The following is a 14,767-nucleotide window of genomic DNA, read 5'->3' as shown; positions in this document are numbered from 1 at the left end:
TTTTTGTGTAGGGAGGCAATTTACAGAAGTAAACAATCCTTGTATTCCTTTGGAGTTTGGAGTACAAGGAAAATGGACATTTTCCTTGCTGCTGGATATGTTTATATGACACAATTGAAGCTACAAAGAGGTTATGAACAATTGATAAAATGGAACACACTCTTTTTACTTTCTGCCTTCTTTACTAGAACACAGAGGTGATGCCTGGAGCCACAGCAGCTATTTTCAGAATGGGAGTATAAAAGAATTTTTTTTTTTTGAGATGAAGTCTCTCTCTGTCACCCAGGCTGGAGTGCAGTGGCGCGATCTCGGCTCAGGGCAACCTCCATCTTCCAGGTTCAAGAAATTCTCCTGCCTCAGCCACTTGAGTAGCTGGGATTACAGGTGCGCACCACCATACCTGGCTAATTTTTGTATTTTTAGTAGAGACACGGTTTCACCATGTTGGTCAGGCTGGTCTCGAACTCCTGACCTCGTGATCCACATGCCTCAGCCTCCCCAAGTGCTAGGATTACAGGCTTGAGCCACCGTACCCGGCCCAAAAAAGAAAATTTTTAAAGAATTACAGAGATGCCAGATCTGATATTGAGCTGCTAAAGCAATGCCCCTCAACAAAATAATGCAGTGACCATCTTACTCCAGAAATGTATAAGAACTACAGAAACTCGGTTACAAGACACCTCTTTAATGTGGGTTTCTGGCTGGGCACATTGGCTTATGCCTGTAATACCAGCACTTTGGGAGACCAAGGCCAGAGGATTGCTTGAGCCCAGGAGTTTGAAACCAGCCTGGACAACATGGTGAAACGCTGTCTCTCCAAAAAAACACAAAAAGTTAGCTGGGCTTGGTGGCACATGCCTGCAGTCCCAGCTACTCTGGAAGCTGAGGGGAGGATCGCTTGAGCCCATGAAGCGGAGGCTGCAGTGAGCTGAGATCGCACCACTGCACTCCAGACCCTGTCTCATAAAGAAAGTGTGTGTGTTTGGGGAGTGCGGGGGAAGTCTTGCACACAGGCAAATACAATCTGAAAAGAAATGACTTGAGATAGATTTCTGTCCCTGTGACTAGAAGACTTGTGACTAATGATTTGGTCTTTCCATTGGTGAATTCTGTGATCACCCCTGCATGCTATACTGTAAAGTACACTAATCCCCCATTCTCTCCAGCCCAAGCACAGACACAAAGTTATTACCCTCTTTCTCTTTAAAATAAGTGAGATACATGGAGACTTTTAAAAATTATTTTACTAAAACTCGAGCAAGGCCAGGCACGGTGGCTCATACCTGTAATACCAGCACTTTGGGAGGCTGAGGCGGGCAGTCACAAGGTCAGGAGTTCGAGACCAGCCTGGCCAACATGGTGAAACCCCATCTCTACTAAAAATACAAAAAATTAGCCAGGCGTGGTGGCGTGCACCTATAAACCCAGCTACTTGGGAGGCTGAGGCAGGAGAATGGCTTGAACCCGGGAGGCAGAGGTTGCAGTGAGTCAAGATCGTGCCATTGCACTCCAGCCTGGGTGACAAGAGCGAAACTCTGTCTCAAAAATAAATAAATAATAATAATAAATTAAAAATCGGTTTCCTGAGTCCAGTTCAAATCTCTCAATACCCTTAGATACTGCAACTTCAGCCAAGTGTCAACATGAAGAGCACAGCTCTTCACAGCTTAGTAGCTGATTTGCTGAAATTATTGGCAGGCGTCACTCCCCGGTAGTTGGTATAGCCCTTTTTGGCTTGGATTGGAGGAACTGCCTACCTCTTGAGCGCCTCTATCCTCTTTACCTCCAGAGGTCTTGTGTCAGTCCACTTCTTTCCATTAAGAAAACAGCCTTTAACCATGTCATAAATACACTCAGAGTTAATCACATTCAGAGACAATTATTCGTGGAGAGGATGCAATTCAGAAACATCCAACTATAAGATGGATATTTGACATGGTTTGCTATTTTTTTAGTTTATCATTTTGAATAAGGAATCCATACCCATGATTAAAAGATTCAAATACTATACAAGAGGATGTTATGCCAAGTTATTCTCTTTTCTACCTCTGAAACTTAAATCCCTACCCAGAGGCAACCATGCTTATCAGCTTTTTGGATAAACTTCTAGAAATAGACTATAGAGTATATAGAAGAATCAAGAGGAAAAAAGCATGAATATATATACAAATATATATAGTATATAGGATATATTTCTCTCACTGTTTTCCACAAAATGTAATTAATATATTATTATCTATGCTATCTGCACCAAGACTATGGAAAGCAACGGGACAGAGGGAGGCTGATTAATAAAAGACCTTAATAACCTGAAAAGTTCTACACTGAGGAAGCCTGAGTGTTCTAATGACATTATCTGCAAAATGAAAGGATCTTGTCCTGTGCCTCTGGCTACACACAAATGCCCCCTTGATTGTGGTTTCTGTGTCTCTGTGCGTGCATGCAAGTCATACACGCACATGTCTACCTTACTGCGAACACAAATTGGCCACACCCATCTTTGGGGATCAATGTGTTCTCCATCCCACTGGCCTGGTCATTCAAGAATCCTAGATGGGGTCGGGCGCAATGGCTCACACCTGTAATCTCAGCACTTTGGAAGGCTGAGGCGGGCAGATCACCTGAGGTCAGGAGTTTCAGACCAGACTGACCAACATGGAGAAACCCCGTCTCTACCCAAAATACAAAATTAGCTGGGTGTGGTGGCACATGCCTGTATTCACAGCTACTGGGGAGGCTGAGGCAGGAGAATTGCTAGAACCTGGGAGGTGGAGCCGAGATCGCATCATTGCACTCAAGCCTGGGCAACAAGAGTGAAACTGTCTTAAAAAAAAAAAAAAAAAAAATTCCTAGATGGGGCTTCTAGTCCCTAGGCCTCTGGAAGTCCCTTGCATTGGTGACTGGCTCCCCATTTGCTTCCCTTCTGCCTGAGTCTGTGCAGCAACATTTAATTTATGGGGGACTCACACTGGCCTTGGCTCAAGCCTTGAAGCCCAGTCTCCCTGGCTGCATACTTCCTCCTCCTGCACTTCTGATACCCATTATCAAGCAGCCTATGGGACCATACACGAAATCCCCCCATATTTTACAAATGGGTGAAATGGTACCTAGGCATGGACTTGGCAGAGAACCAAAAAGAATATGGACGGCAACATATGCCGGAATGAGGACTCTTGCTTCAGCTTGGGTGACCTGGGATTGGGTGAGTAACGGTCACAGGATTGTATCCCGATTCCTCTACATAGAAGATGTGTTTTCTTGGTTGGGTTTCTTATTTCTGCAGCCTCAGTTCTCAATATCTGTAAAGTGTGGATAATAATACATTATAGAACAATTAGGATTATAGAAAATATATGCAAAACACCACATAGGATATTTTATTGGATAATAATAATTTTCCAAAATTTACACTGCATTTTTTATTTCTAAAATAGGCTCACCCTCAGGTTCTGGCCTCTTCCTTATTTCTGTAAACATTATTAGCACCTATAGAGTATGCTTAGACATAGGTGATACAAAGATTATCAAGATATTATTGCCTTTGTCCCCTGGAGGTAGAAGTTGTGACAGAGGAGACAGAACAAGCCAGTTCCAGTGGCACAGTAAGTACTTCTTCTGTGCAGGTGTGAGGAGAAACTATGGAAATATAGAGTGCTTAACCATCTGCTATTAACAATATATGCAGCAGAGCCAGGTCCAGAGTGAGTGTGACTGTGGGACCAAGGTCAAGTGTGGGCTGAAATGGGAACCTCCATTTCCCAGCATATTTTCTCAATCATGCCCAGGCATCACACAGTTACTTGCTGCCTGGCTTCTCTCAGAAGTGACCCAGCTTTTCTCTGGGATTTTCCAAATACCATAGCCAGCGCCGTGACCCCTTCCATTTCTGAGCTTCCACGTGCACAGGAACGCAAGAGTTCCCCTCCTCTGCACGCAGGCACTTCCCTCCACCTTTCACTCTTGGGCCCTCGCATGACCTCTAGATGAAGTCTCCAAGAAATACACCGCTGAGGATAATTTGCCAAGCCAGCAATTCAGCAACAGGGCAGGGAATCTTTCCTGACTTCTGCAGTTAGGGGCTTACATGCCAGCATGAAATTTGTTTACCCTTATCTTAGCACACAAGAACAAATTATCCAGCCCTTGTTATAAATCCAGCAGCTCTGTGTCTGTGGGTAGATTTCTGTGTAAGTCTCCAGCAAACTCTACTTAGGTGACTGTTCACTTTTGTTGGCTGCCTTTTCCTGGCTCTGGGCTCACAGAATTGTCCGTCTCACTAGAGGACACACTGGTTTTCATCTGTGGAGATGGTGGAAGAAAGTAGAGAGCAGCCAGAATCACTGCAGCCACAGAAACCCCACCACCCAGGTATGTGTCTCTCTCCCAGCTGACCTGCAACGGTTCCATCTGCCAAAATGGTCCAGTGAGCCAGGGAACCTCTGCCCTGGACAGCCTGGAAAACCAGAATGTATCACCTTTCGGGGCCTCTTGAGGACTTACCCCATTCAGGATGATTAGCACAAATAGATGATCCCAAGTGGGGTAAGAAACCTGTCCAAGTGAGTTTTAAATGGCATCAGTAGCCCCAATGCTAAATGATGGGGTTTAGCCAGGGAAAAGGGAAACCTTCCAGAAAACTAACAGATAATTTAACCACCAAAGTAAACATCATTGGCCTGGAGGCCTAGGTCTCAAAGACAACAAGAGTGGCTTAAGGATAATACTTTAAAAAAAAAAAAAGTCATTAACAACAATAGTGATTGAGCCATTACTATGTGCCGGGCCCATAAAAGCAGTCTCAACTGGCTTCAACCCTCCAGGTCCATTACCTGAAAAGCTCATAATAGCCCAGAGAGGTGAGTGCTGATAAAACTAGGGACTGGGTCGGCCGTGGTGGCTCATACCTGTATTTCCAACACTTTGGGAAGCAGAGGCAGGTGAATCACTTGAGGTCAGGAGTTCAAGACCAGCCTGGCCAACATGGTGAAACCCCCACTCTATTAAAAATACAAAAATTAGCCAGGCGTGGTGGTGCGTGTCTGTAATCCCATCTACTTGGGAGGCTGAGGCAAGAGAATCGTTTGAACCTGGGAGGTAGAGGGTGCAGTGAGCCAAGATTGTGCCACTGCATTCCAGCCTGGGCAACAGAGAGAAACTATGTCAAAACATAAATAAATACATACATACATAAACTAGAGACGGAAGCACAGAGAGGTCAGGTGATATTGCCTGAGGTCACACACAAATAAGAGAAAGATCAAAATTAAAACAGGTTGTTCAACCTCAGAGTCGATGCTCTAAATTAGGGCTTCTTAAGCATTGACACACACAACAAAAATCACCTGGAGGCCTTCTTAAAATGCAGATTGTGTTTTTCATGAGTTGTTGGTAGGGCCTGATATCCTGCATTTTCTACATGCTTCCAGGTGAGGCTCATGCTGCCAATTAGAGGGCCACACTTGGAGAAGCAACACCCAGTCCGACTCAGTGCTAGAAAATGGAATGGGAGGCCGGGCACAGCAGCTCACGCCTGTAATCCCAGCACTTTGGGAGGCCAAGGTGGGTGAATCAACTGAGGTCAGAAGTTCAAGACCAGCCTGGGCAACATGGTGAAACCCCATCTCTACTAAAAATACAAAAAATTAGCCAGGCATGGTGGCAGGTGCCTGTAGTCCCAGCTACACAGGAGGCTGAGGCAGGAGAATTGCTTGAACCTGGGAGGCGGAGGTTGCAATGAGCTGAGATTGCACTACTGAACTCCAGCCTGGGCATCAAAGCAAGACTCTATCTCACCAAAAAAAAAAAAAAAAGAAAGAAAGAAAAAGAAAAAAGAAAATGGAATAGGAGCACCTCTATCAATCCACCAACTGTTTGTTACCTGTCTACATTGAAAGAAGAAAAGAAATTGGGAATAAGCCTCTAGAAATCTTGTAACAATTTGGCAATTATTTTGTGACTGTTAAATCTAGAAAATAGTAACAACAACCAACTGAGGCTTTCTCTTAGTCCATTCCAGTTGCTCTAACGAAACATAAACTGGGTGGCTCATAAAAAAGAGAAATTTGTTGGCTCATGCTTGTAATCCCAGCACTTTGGGAGGCTGAGGCAGGCAGATCACTTGAGGTCAAGAGTTCGAGAGCAGCCCAGCCAACATGGTGAAACCCCATCTCTACTAAAAATACAAAAATTAGGCCAGGTGCGGTGACTCACGCCTGTAATCCCAGCACTTTGGGAGGTTGAGGCGGGTGGATCACGAGGTTGAGAGATAGAGACCATCCTGGCTAACACAATGAAATTCCATCTTTACTAAAAATACAAAAAAAATTAGCCGGGCGTGGTGGCAGGCGCCTGTAGTCCCAGCGATTCGGGAGGCTGAGGCAGGAGAATGGTGTGAACCCAGGAGGTGGAGCTTGCAGTGAGCCGAGATTGTGCTACTGCACTCCAGCCTGGGTCACAGGCGAGACTCCATCTCAACAACAACAACAAAAATACAAAAATTAGCCAGGCGTGGTGGCACGTACCTGTAATCCCAGCTACTTGGGACACTGAGGCACGAGAATCGCTTGAACCTGGGAGGGCCAAGGTTGCAGCGCACTGAAATCCCACCGCTGCACTGCAGCCTGGGTACAAGACTTCCTCTCAAAAAAATAAAAGAACAGAAATTTATTTCTTACAGTTCTAGGGGCTGGGAAGTCCAAGATCAAGATGTCGACAGATTCACTGTCTGGTGAGGACCCACTTCCTGATTCATAGATGGTGGCCTCTCACCTTGTCTTTATATGGTGGACGGTGCAAGGGAGCAATCTTGCTGAAGCCTCTTTTGTAAGGGCACTAATCCCCCTCATAAAGACTCCACCCTCATGATCTGATTACCCCACCCACCCCAGGCCCCACTTCCTAACACTGTCACATTGGAGATCAGGTTTCAACATACAAATTTTGGTGCAATACAGTCAGCTCATAGCAAGCATGCATGAATGTCATTTTATTATCATTTTTTTACTTCATTCCTTTAGTAATTTATATCTATGGTATTTTACAAAGATATCAATTTACAAAATATTGGACATTATTAATAAATCAAACAAATAAAATGAACAGCCCTTACTCTTTCCCACAGATAATGTGGAAATCACTTCTCTAAAACCACTACCCCATACTTGCTCCCTAACTGATGGGAAGTCTAGGGCCATCAAGATGCACACACATGTATGCATGTGTGTGTCCCGCTCAGTTCCCATTTCCTATAGGTTCCATTTCCTCATAATTTTCACACTGCCCTGTATATCCAGCCCCATCAGATGAAGACTGCCATTCCCCAAACCCCTCAAGCTATGTGAATTTTGATTTGTCACTTTCTAGCTTCAGAACCTCTTGGCCAAGTCACTCAACCTGTTGCAAGTTCCATTTCCTCCTCTGCAGAATGAAGGTAAAGCCCACCGACCCCGTGCCACTCACTGTGTGGCAACTCAAATGAAATGACCTACGCCTGCAAAGCACTTAGCACAACACCCGGAACAAGCACTAGCAGTCAATAAAGGGCAGACACAATTATCATGAGGAAAAAACACAGCAATAAAGAAATTCAGGGCAGGAGCGGTGGCTCATGCCTGTAATCCCAGCACTTTGGGAGGCCGAGGTGGGTGGATCACCTGAGGTCAGGAGTTCAAGACCAGCCTGGGCAACATGCTGAAACGGGTGAAACCCTATCTCTACTAAAAATACAAAAATTAGGGGCCGAGCGCAGTGGCTCAAGCCTGTAATCCCAGCACTTTGGGAGGCCGAGGCGGGCAGATCATGAGGTCAGGAGTTCGAGACCAGCCTGACCAACATGGTGAAATTCTGTCTCTACTAAAAATACAAGAATTAGCCAGGCGTGGTGGCGCACACCTGCAATCCCAGCTATTTAGGAGGCTGAGGCAGGAGAATCGCTTGAACCCGGGGGGCGGAGGTTGCAGTGAGCCAAGATCATGCCACTGCATTCCAGCCTGGGCGACAGAGTGAGACTCTGTCTCAAAAAAAAAAAAAAAAAAAATCTTATTAGTCATTCATCAATTCCATCAACGTTTTCAAGAAGGAGCTCCCGACTCTCTGCTAGGCACTAGGAAGGCAAAGAGATGGTTTTCTCTCAACAAAATTAGACAAATTTCCTCTTCAACTCAGAATGGTTACAGCCCAACTTCTCACCAAAGTCTACAGCTGGAGTTAAATTTTAATCCTAACTGATAGGCAGAATAATGCCCCATGGCACTGCAAGATGCCCGATCACCAAGCAAAAATGTAATTATTTTCATTCTGCTCTAGAAACTTAGAAAGGTGAGTGAACTAACACAGTTTAGAAAGATTTTCAATATCCAGTTACAAAAAGGCAGGTTTTATTTAACCTTTGGTTAAACAGAAATCCAGTTAACTAGAGACTTCGCAGGCGGAGTATTCCTAGTGAATGGCTGTTAGGGTTTGCCGGTAAGTCATTTACATAATGACTCAGGGGTCTGGAGGCACTGGGGCTTGGGGATAATGGAAGGAAAAGGGCAGAGGATGGCTTTGGGAAATGTTGATCTAGTCCCTGAGGATTTGGGCAGAAATTTGTTAATCACTAGGGGAGACAAATTTGCCTGGTAGGAATGGGAATATTTTTTACCTTGCCAAACTCACAGACCTCTTCATGCCCAGGTTGTCGTTGTGTTTACGTGCCTGCAGGGGTGTAGGGATATGGAAGGGAACACTGAAATTTGATTTACTTATCTTTGTTGTCATGCCCCCAATGCTTTAATGGCTCAGACCCTCCCATGGAAATAAATTCATTTGTCCAATTAGGGTCCCCAGATTATTCTCTCTCCACCCTTGTGCTGGACTATCCCTATAAAGAAAATTCTGGTTCCTTTTCCCAGTGGAGCCATCTTCTATCAATCTGTTCCTGAAATCTGTCTGGGTATGCTGAAATCTAAGCAACTCATCTGAAACCCTGGGGCTAGCTGCTCTGGGTGAAGCATACTCCAGCGAGACCAGGAGGAAGAGGAAAAAGAAACACTTGATCATTGGGTGCATTTGCCTCACCAAGAAGCTCCTTCCTGTTGTTTCTTATACCCTGGGACAACCACGGCCAGAGAGTGAAGGCGCCATATGCAGTGGGCTTGAGGTCAGACCTGCCTGGGTCCATGCCCTGTTGGTTGGCTGATATGTGGGCTCTGGATGGGGACAAGTCCCTCCTGGTGTTTCACTTTCCCCAGCTATAAAATGGGTATGAGCAGAATAACAAAACCTGCCCTGTGAGGGCTAGGGAGGATTAACCAGGTAACACAGTATGTGCCCCAGCATGAATCTTACTACTATCTCCTAAACAAGGCTTCATCTTTTTGCTGGCTTATGGCTATTCAGAGTGGTGACAGCTACTCTGATTTGCAAAAGTTGAGTAAATATAGCTTTTATACTTACACTTTTGGCTCAGGCTCTACATATCCCTTGTCTGGCATTTCCAATTACTTTTTGTGCCCTTAAGACAAAAGCCTCATTCTTTGCCTTCATTAATCCATTACTTCAAAAATGCTTCCTAAACACCTATTAAGTGTTAGTCAAAGTGATCGGCTGTGAGTCTCTACAGGTCAGCAACTGAGCAGAGGTACTCAAGGCAGGTGTTCACTAAGGATTCCTAGAGCTGGGTTGCCAGGCTCAGCTGAGCAGCAGTGTACAGTGAAATACACAGGGCTGCAGCCACAGAGCCTAGGGCAGGGCTCTCACCTTAGAGCAAAGGTAAGTCCTCTCCATATGAAGCAAGAACTTCACCCTTCACTCATACAGTCCAGCCAGACCTTTCATTCAGCAAACAGGCAGTTAATGCCCTGTGCAACCAGCCTTAGTAACATCCTTTCTTGAAGTTTGCTCTTTTTAACAGGCCCTTACAAATGTTTAACTTCGTAAAGTTTTTTGTTTGTTTTGTGTGTGTGTGTTTCTCCTCCTTAACCCACACTTTACCCTGTCAACTTCTTCCTGGCTCTGGTTAACTCATTCGTTTTGCAAACCTGAGCACATACTTGAAATTCAAAATCACTTCTTGGCCAGGTGCCTGTAATCCCAGCACTTTGACAGCCCGAGGCAGGCAGATAACTTGAGGTTGGGAGTTCGAGATCAGCCTGGCCAACATGGTGAAACCCTGTCTCTACCAAACAATACAAAAATTAGCCAGGCATGATGGTGGGCACCTGTAGTCCCAGCTACTTGGGAAGCTGAGGCGGGAGAATCATTTGAGCCTGGGAAGTGAAGGTTGCAGTAAGCCCAGATCATGCCACTGCACTCCAGCCTGGGTGACGGAGTGAGAACTTGTCTAAAAAAAAAAAAAAAAAAAAAAAAAAAATCCCTCTTTGAAGGAGTCATTCTCTTAACTCCCCTCCTCCATAATATGAATTTCAGACTCCTCCAAAGAGAGATCCAGTTACTCCAAAGGTAATTGTTAGGCATGTACCACGAGGAGGCCACTGCACTGGAGAACGAGGGAGTTACATTGGCACAATAAAGCCTAGGCTCCTAGCGAGACAGGCAATGGCGACCAAATGAGCAAATGAAATCACTCTTGTGATCAGTGTTATGCCGCAGACAAAAAGGGCTGAGAACAAGTGAGGGGGGCAACCAGCTAGTTAGCAAAGGCCCCTTCACGAACTTAATTTGAGGCATAAAGAACACTAAATATTTAACTTTGAGAAGATAGAGGTGAAAAGCATGCCAGGTCCAGGGGATGGTCATGTCACGGGCTGAGGTTTTCATGAGCTTGGTATAGGCAGGAACCCAAGGACTGGTGTGGCTCAGTGGGCAACTAGGAGGCTGGCAAGGGATGAGGCTGGAAGGATGGTGAACAGTCAGTCTCATGAATGGACATGGAGCTGCAAGGTGATGGCTTCATCACCGTCAAAGAGGCATGTGGAATATGAAGACAAAGAAACTGAGCCATAGTGGTCAATGTCAAGGCCAGATAGGTGGCTGGGGTTACGCCCCCTCCATGGCACTGCCTGAGTCTAACTCTTGGCTCCGCAAATCACTAGCTGCGCGGCCATGGGTGAGATGCTTAAGCTTCTTATGCCTCTGTTTTCTCATTTGTGAAATGAGGATAATGATCATAATGCCTACCTCACAGGTGAGGGTTACACGAATGAATGCATAGAAAGCTCTTAGAAAGGTACTGGATACAGTAAGGATTCAACACATGTTAGCTGCTTCTATTTATTAGAATTTGTGAATTCTCTATCATCTGAGGTGTAATCCTCAAGCTCCCAGGTTCAAAAACCCAGCTGTCAATTCATGGAAAGTAGAGAGTCACATGAACCCAGCCCACAGAGTCAGATACACAAAACCAGACTGCCAGTTTACTGATTACCACAAAGACACAGAGTTATCAGGTTAATTTGTATTCTCTCTAAGAATGTCCATACAGGCGGCCAGATGCTCTTCAGGAGGTTACTCAGTTGTCAGGAAGAAGAACATGCTCGATAATGTTAATGGTGGGTGTCTAGTCAGCTTCATTCAACTTCATTATATACTGGGAATTTCTTCTTCACAGACCCAACTCTCAAGTTAGTGTAGGGGACTATCTGCTTTACTTAGAAAGCACTGAAGAGCCGGGCGTGGTGGCTTATGCCTGTAATCCTAGCATGTTGGGAGGCCGAGGCCGGCGGATCACCTGAGCTCAGACCACCCTGGGCAACATGGTGAAATCCTGTCTCTACTAAAATACAAACAGATTAGCTGGGTGTGGTGGCACGTGCCTGTAATTCCAGCTACTCGGGAGGCTGAGGCAGGAGAATCTCTTGAGTCCCAGAGGCAGAGGTTGCAGTGAGCCAACATAGCGCCACTGCACCCTAGCTTGGGCTACAGAGGGAGACTCTGTCTCAAAAAAAAGAAAAAGGAAAGCACTGAAGACACATTACCCCTGGAGGCCACTTCCATCCTCTTTTTGCTTCTCTTGGAGACTGTTTTTTGGAAAGAGACATTCATTCTTTAGGTATTGTTATGGACAGAATGTTTGTGTCCCCTCAAAATTCACATGCTGAAATTCTAACCTCCAATGTGTTGCTGTGGACAGCTAATGTGATACCTCAGTTCTTGTCTTCTTCTTTCTTTTTTTTTTTTTTTTTTTTTGAGATGGAGTTTTGCTCTTTTGCCCAGGCTGGAGTGAAGTGGTATGATCTCAGCTGAGCTCACTGAGATCTCCACAGCTCTCCCACACACGCCCCACCCTGCCACCAGGGTTCAAGCGATTCTTCTGCCTCAGTCTCCTGAGTATCTGGGATTACAGGCGCACGCCACCACGCCTGGCTAATTTTTGTATCTTTAGTAGAAACGGGGTTTCACCATGTTGGCCAGGCTGGTCTCAGACCTCAGGTGATCCACCCCCCTGCCAGCCTCCCAAAGTGCTGGGATTACAGGCATGAGCCACCATACCTGGCCAGTTCTTGTCTTCTTAGTTTAAAATAATTTAAATAAGAGACACACAGCAAAGGAGGTGCAGCACAGAGTAATGTATTGCAAAAGAATATTTTGAAACTTAAGTGCAGAGGCCGGGCACGGTGGCTCATGCCTATAATCCCAGCACTTTGGGAGGCCGAGGAGGGCAGATCACCTGAGGTCAGGAGTTCGAGACCAGCCTGGCTAATATGGTGAAACCCTGTCTCTACTAAAAATACAAAAATTAGCCAGGCATGGGGGTGGGCACCTGTAATCCCAGCTACATGGGAAGTTGAGGCAAGAGAATTGCTTGAACCTGGGAGGTGCAGGTTGCAGTGAGCCGAGACTATGCCATTGCACCACCGCACTTCAGCCTGGGCAACAAGAGTGAAACTCCATCTCAAAAGAAAAAAAAAGAAAGTGAAGTGCAGAATGGACAGTGCACCCTGAAAGATAGAGGATTCAGGGTGGGCTGATTGTAAGTATGAGACAGCAAAGACTGGCACTAGGGAGACTCCCTTTATGGGAGTCTTATATGATTATAAAGAGGTGGAAAGAGGTGTTACTAGTAAGCATGTTCTCGATGGTCTTCTGGGTGCTCATGTGCAATAGCTGTTCATGCTTGCTTCTACACCACATGTCTTGTTAGCATCTTAAACCTCCACCCAAGGGTGTGTTTTTACTATTATAATGAGCAAAGGGTCAGTTCGAGGACAGGTAAAATCAAAATGCCATGCTATCTAGAAGGGAAAGTTCCTACTGGAAGATAGCTTTGCTGGAATGTGCCCAATTGCAATGTGAATGCTGAGGCTTATTGTGTTGACTGTAGGGTCACCACAGTTGCTGCATCTGGAGAACACTGACTACCTATCCTGCCTCATTGGTATTAGGAGGTGAGGCCTCTGGGCGGTTAGTAGGTCACGAGGGTGGAGCTCCCATGAGTGGGATAAGTGCCTTTATAAAAGGGACCCCAGAGAGCTCTCTTGCCCTCTATCTGGCATGACAGGATGCAACCAGAAGATGGCAGTCTGCAACTCATTAGAATCTAACCATGCTGGCACATTGATCTCAGATGTCCAGTTTCCAGAACTGTGAAAACTAAATTTCTCTTATTTATAAGCCACCCAGTCTATTGCACTATGTTATAACAGCACAAACTAAGATAGGCATGTTAATGCCTTTGAGAGTCATTGATGTATTCTACGTATATTTGATCTTATTCTTACAGAAAAGACAAGGTCATGGCATCCTTGCCCTTAAGAGTCAAAGAGGTAATATTATTGAAGATAGAGATGAAGGGTGGAATGGAAATTGCTAGAAGTGGGCTGCCCATTAAAAATATAACACAAGCCCAAATGCAAACCACATACATAATCTAAATTTTTATAGTGGCCACATTTTTAAAAAGTAAAAAGAAACAAGTGATTTAATTTTAATAATATATTCCATTTAACCAAATAGATTCAAAATTTTGTCATTTCAACATGTAATCAATATTTTAAAATTAGTAAGATATTTTACTCTTTTGTATTGTCTTGGAAGTTGGTACGCATTTTGCTTTTATGACATATTTCAGTGCAGACTAGTTACATTGCAGATGCTCAATAGCCACATGTGACCAGTGGCTGCCATGTTGAGCTACAGAGCTGTCATTTCTTGGTGAACTTAGCTGTGTTTCCTGGGCCCAATTTCTTAACCTCTCTGAAATTCAACTGCCTAGTCTATAGTGCCTGGCACATCATAGGCATTTAGTAATTTACAATTAATTTTCTCATCTGTAAATTAAGAATAATCTTATACCACTAAGATTGTTGTGAGCATAAATAGAGATTGCTCATAAAATGTCCTTTTATTTATTCATTTAACCATAGCTTATTTAGCCTAGCACGTGTCAACCACTGTGCTAGGAGCTAAGGATGCCTCCAGTGAACAAACAAAATCTCTGACTTCATAGAGCTTATAGTCCAACTAGGAGAGACAATAAACAAAACAATTTAGCAAATTACACAGAATACTAAAAGGTGATAAGGAAGTAGAATAAGTGATAGATAATAGAGAAAGAAAGAGGATGAGGAGTATGTATGGGAGAACACTTAGAATTTTAAATAGGGTTTTCAGGGAAGACTCACCAAGGTGCTAATATGCAAGTCAAGACTTAAAGGAATGGCTGGGCGCAGTGGCTCACACCTGTAATCCCAGCACTTTGGGAGGCCAAGGTGGGTGGATCGCTTGAGGTTAGGAGTTTGAGACCAGCTTGGCCAATGTGGCGAAACCCTGTCTCTACTAAAAATATAAAAATTAGCCAGATGCACACCTATAATCCTAACTACTCAGG

This window comes from Theropithecus gelada, chromosome 8 (genome assembly GCF_003255815.1).
Source record: "Theropithecus gelada isolate Dixy chromosome 8, Tgel_1.0, whole genome shotgun sequence".
Taxonomy (NCBI): domain Eukaryota; kingdom Metazoa; phylum Chordata; class Mammalia; order Primates; family Cercopithecidae; genus Theropithecus; species Theropithecus gelada.
The sequence above is the reverse complement of the archived record's forward strand: the minus strand, read 5'-3'. Positions refer to the sequence as shown.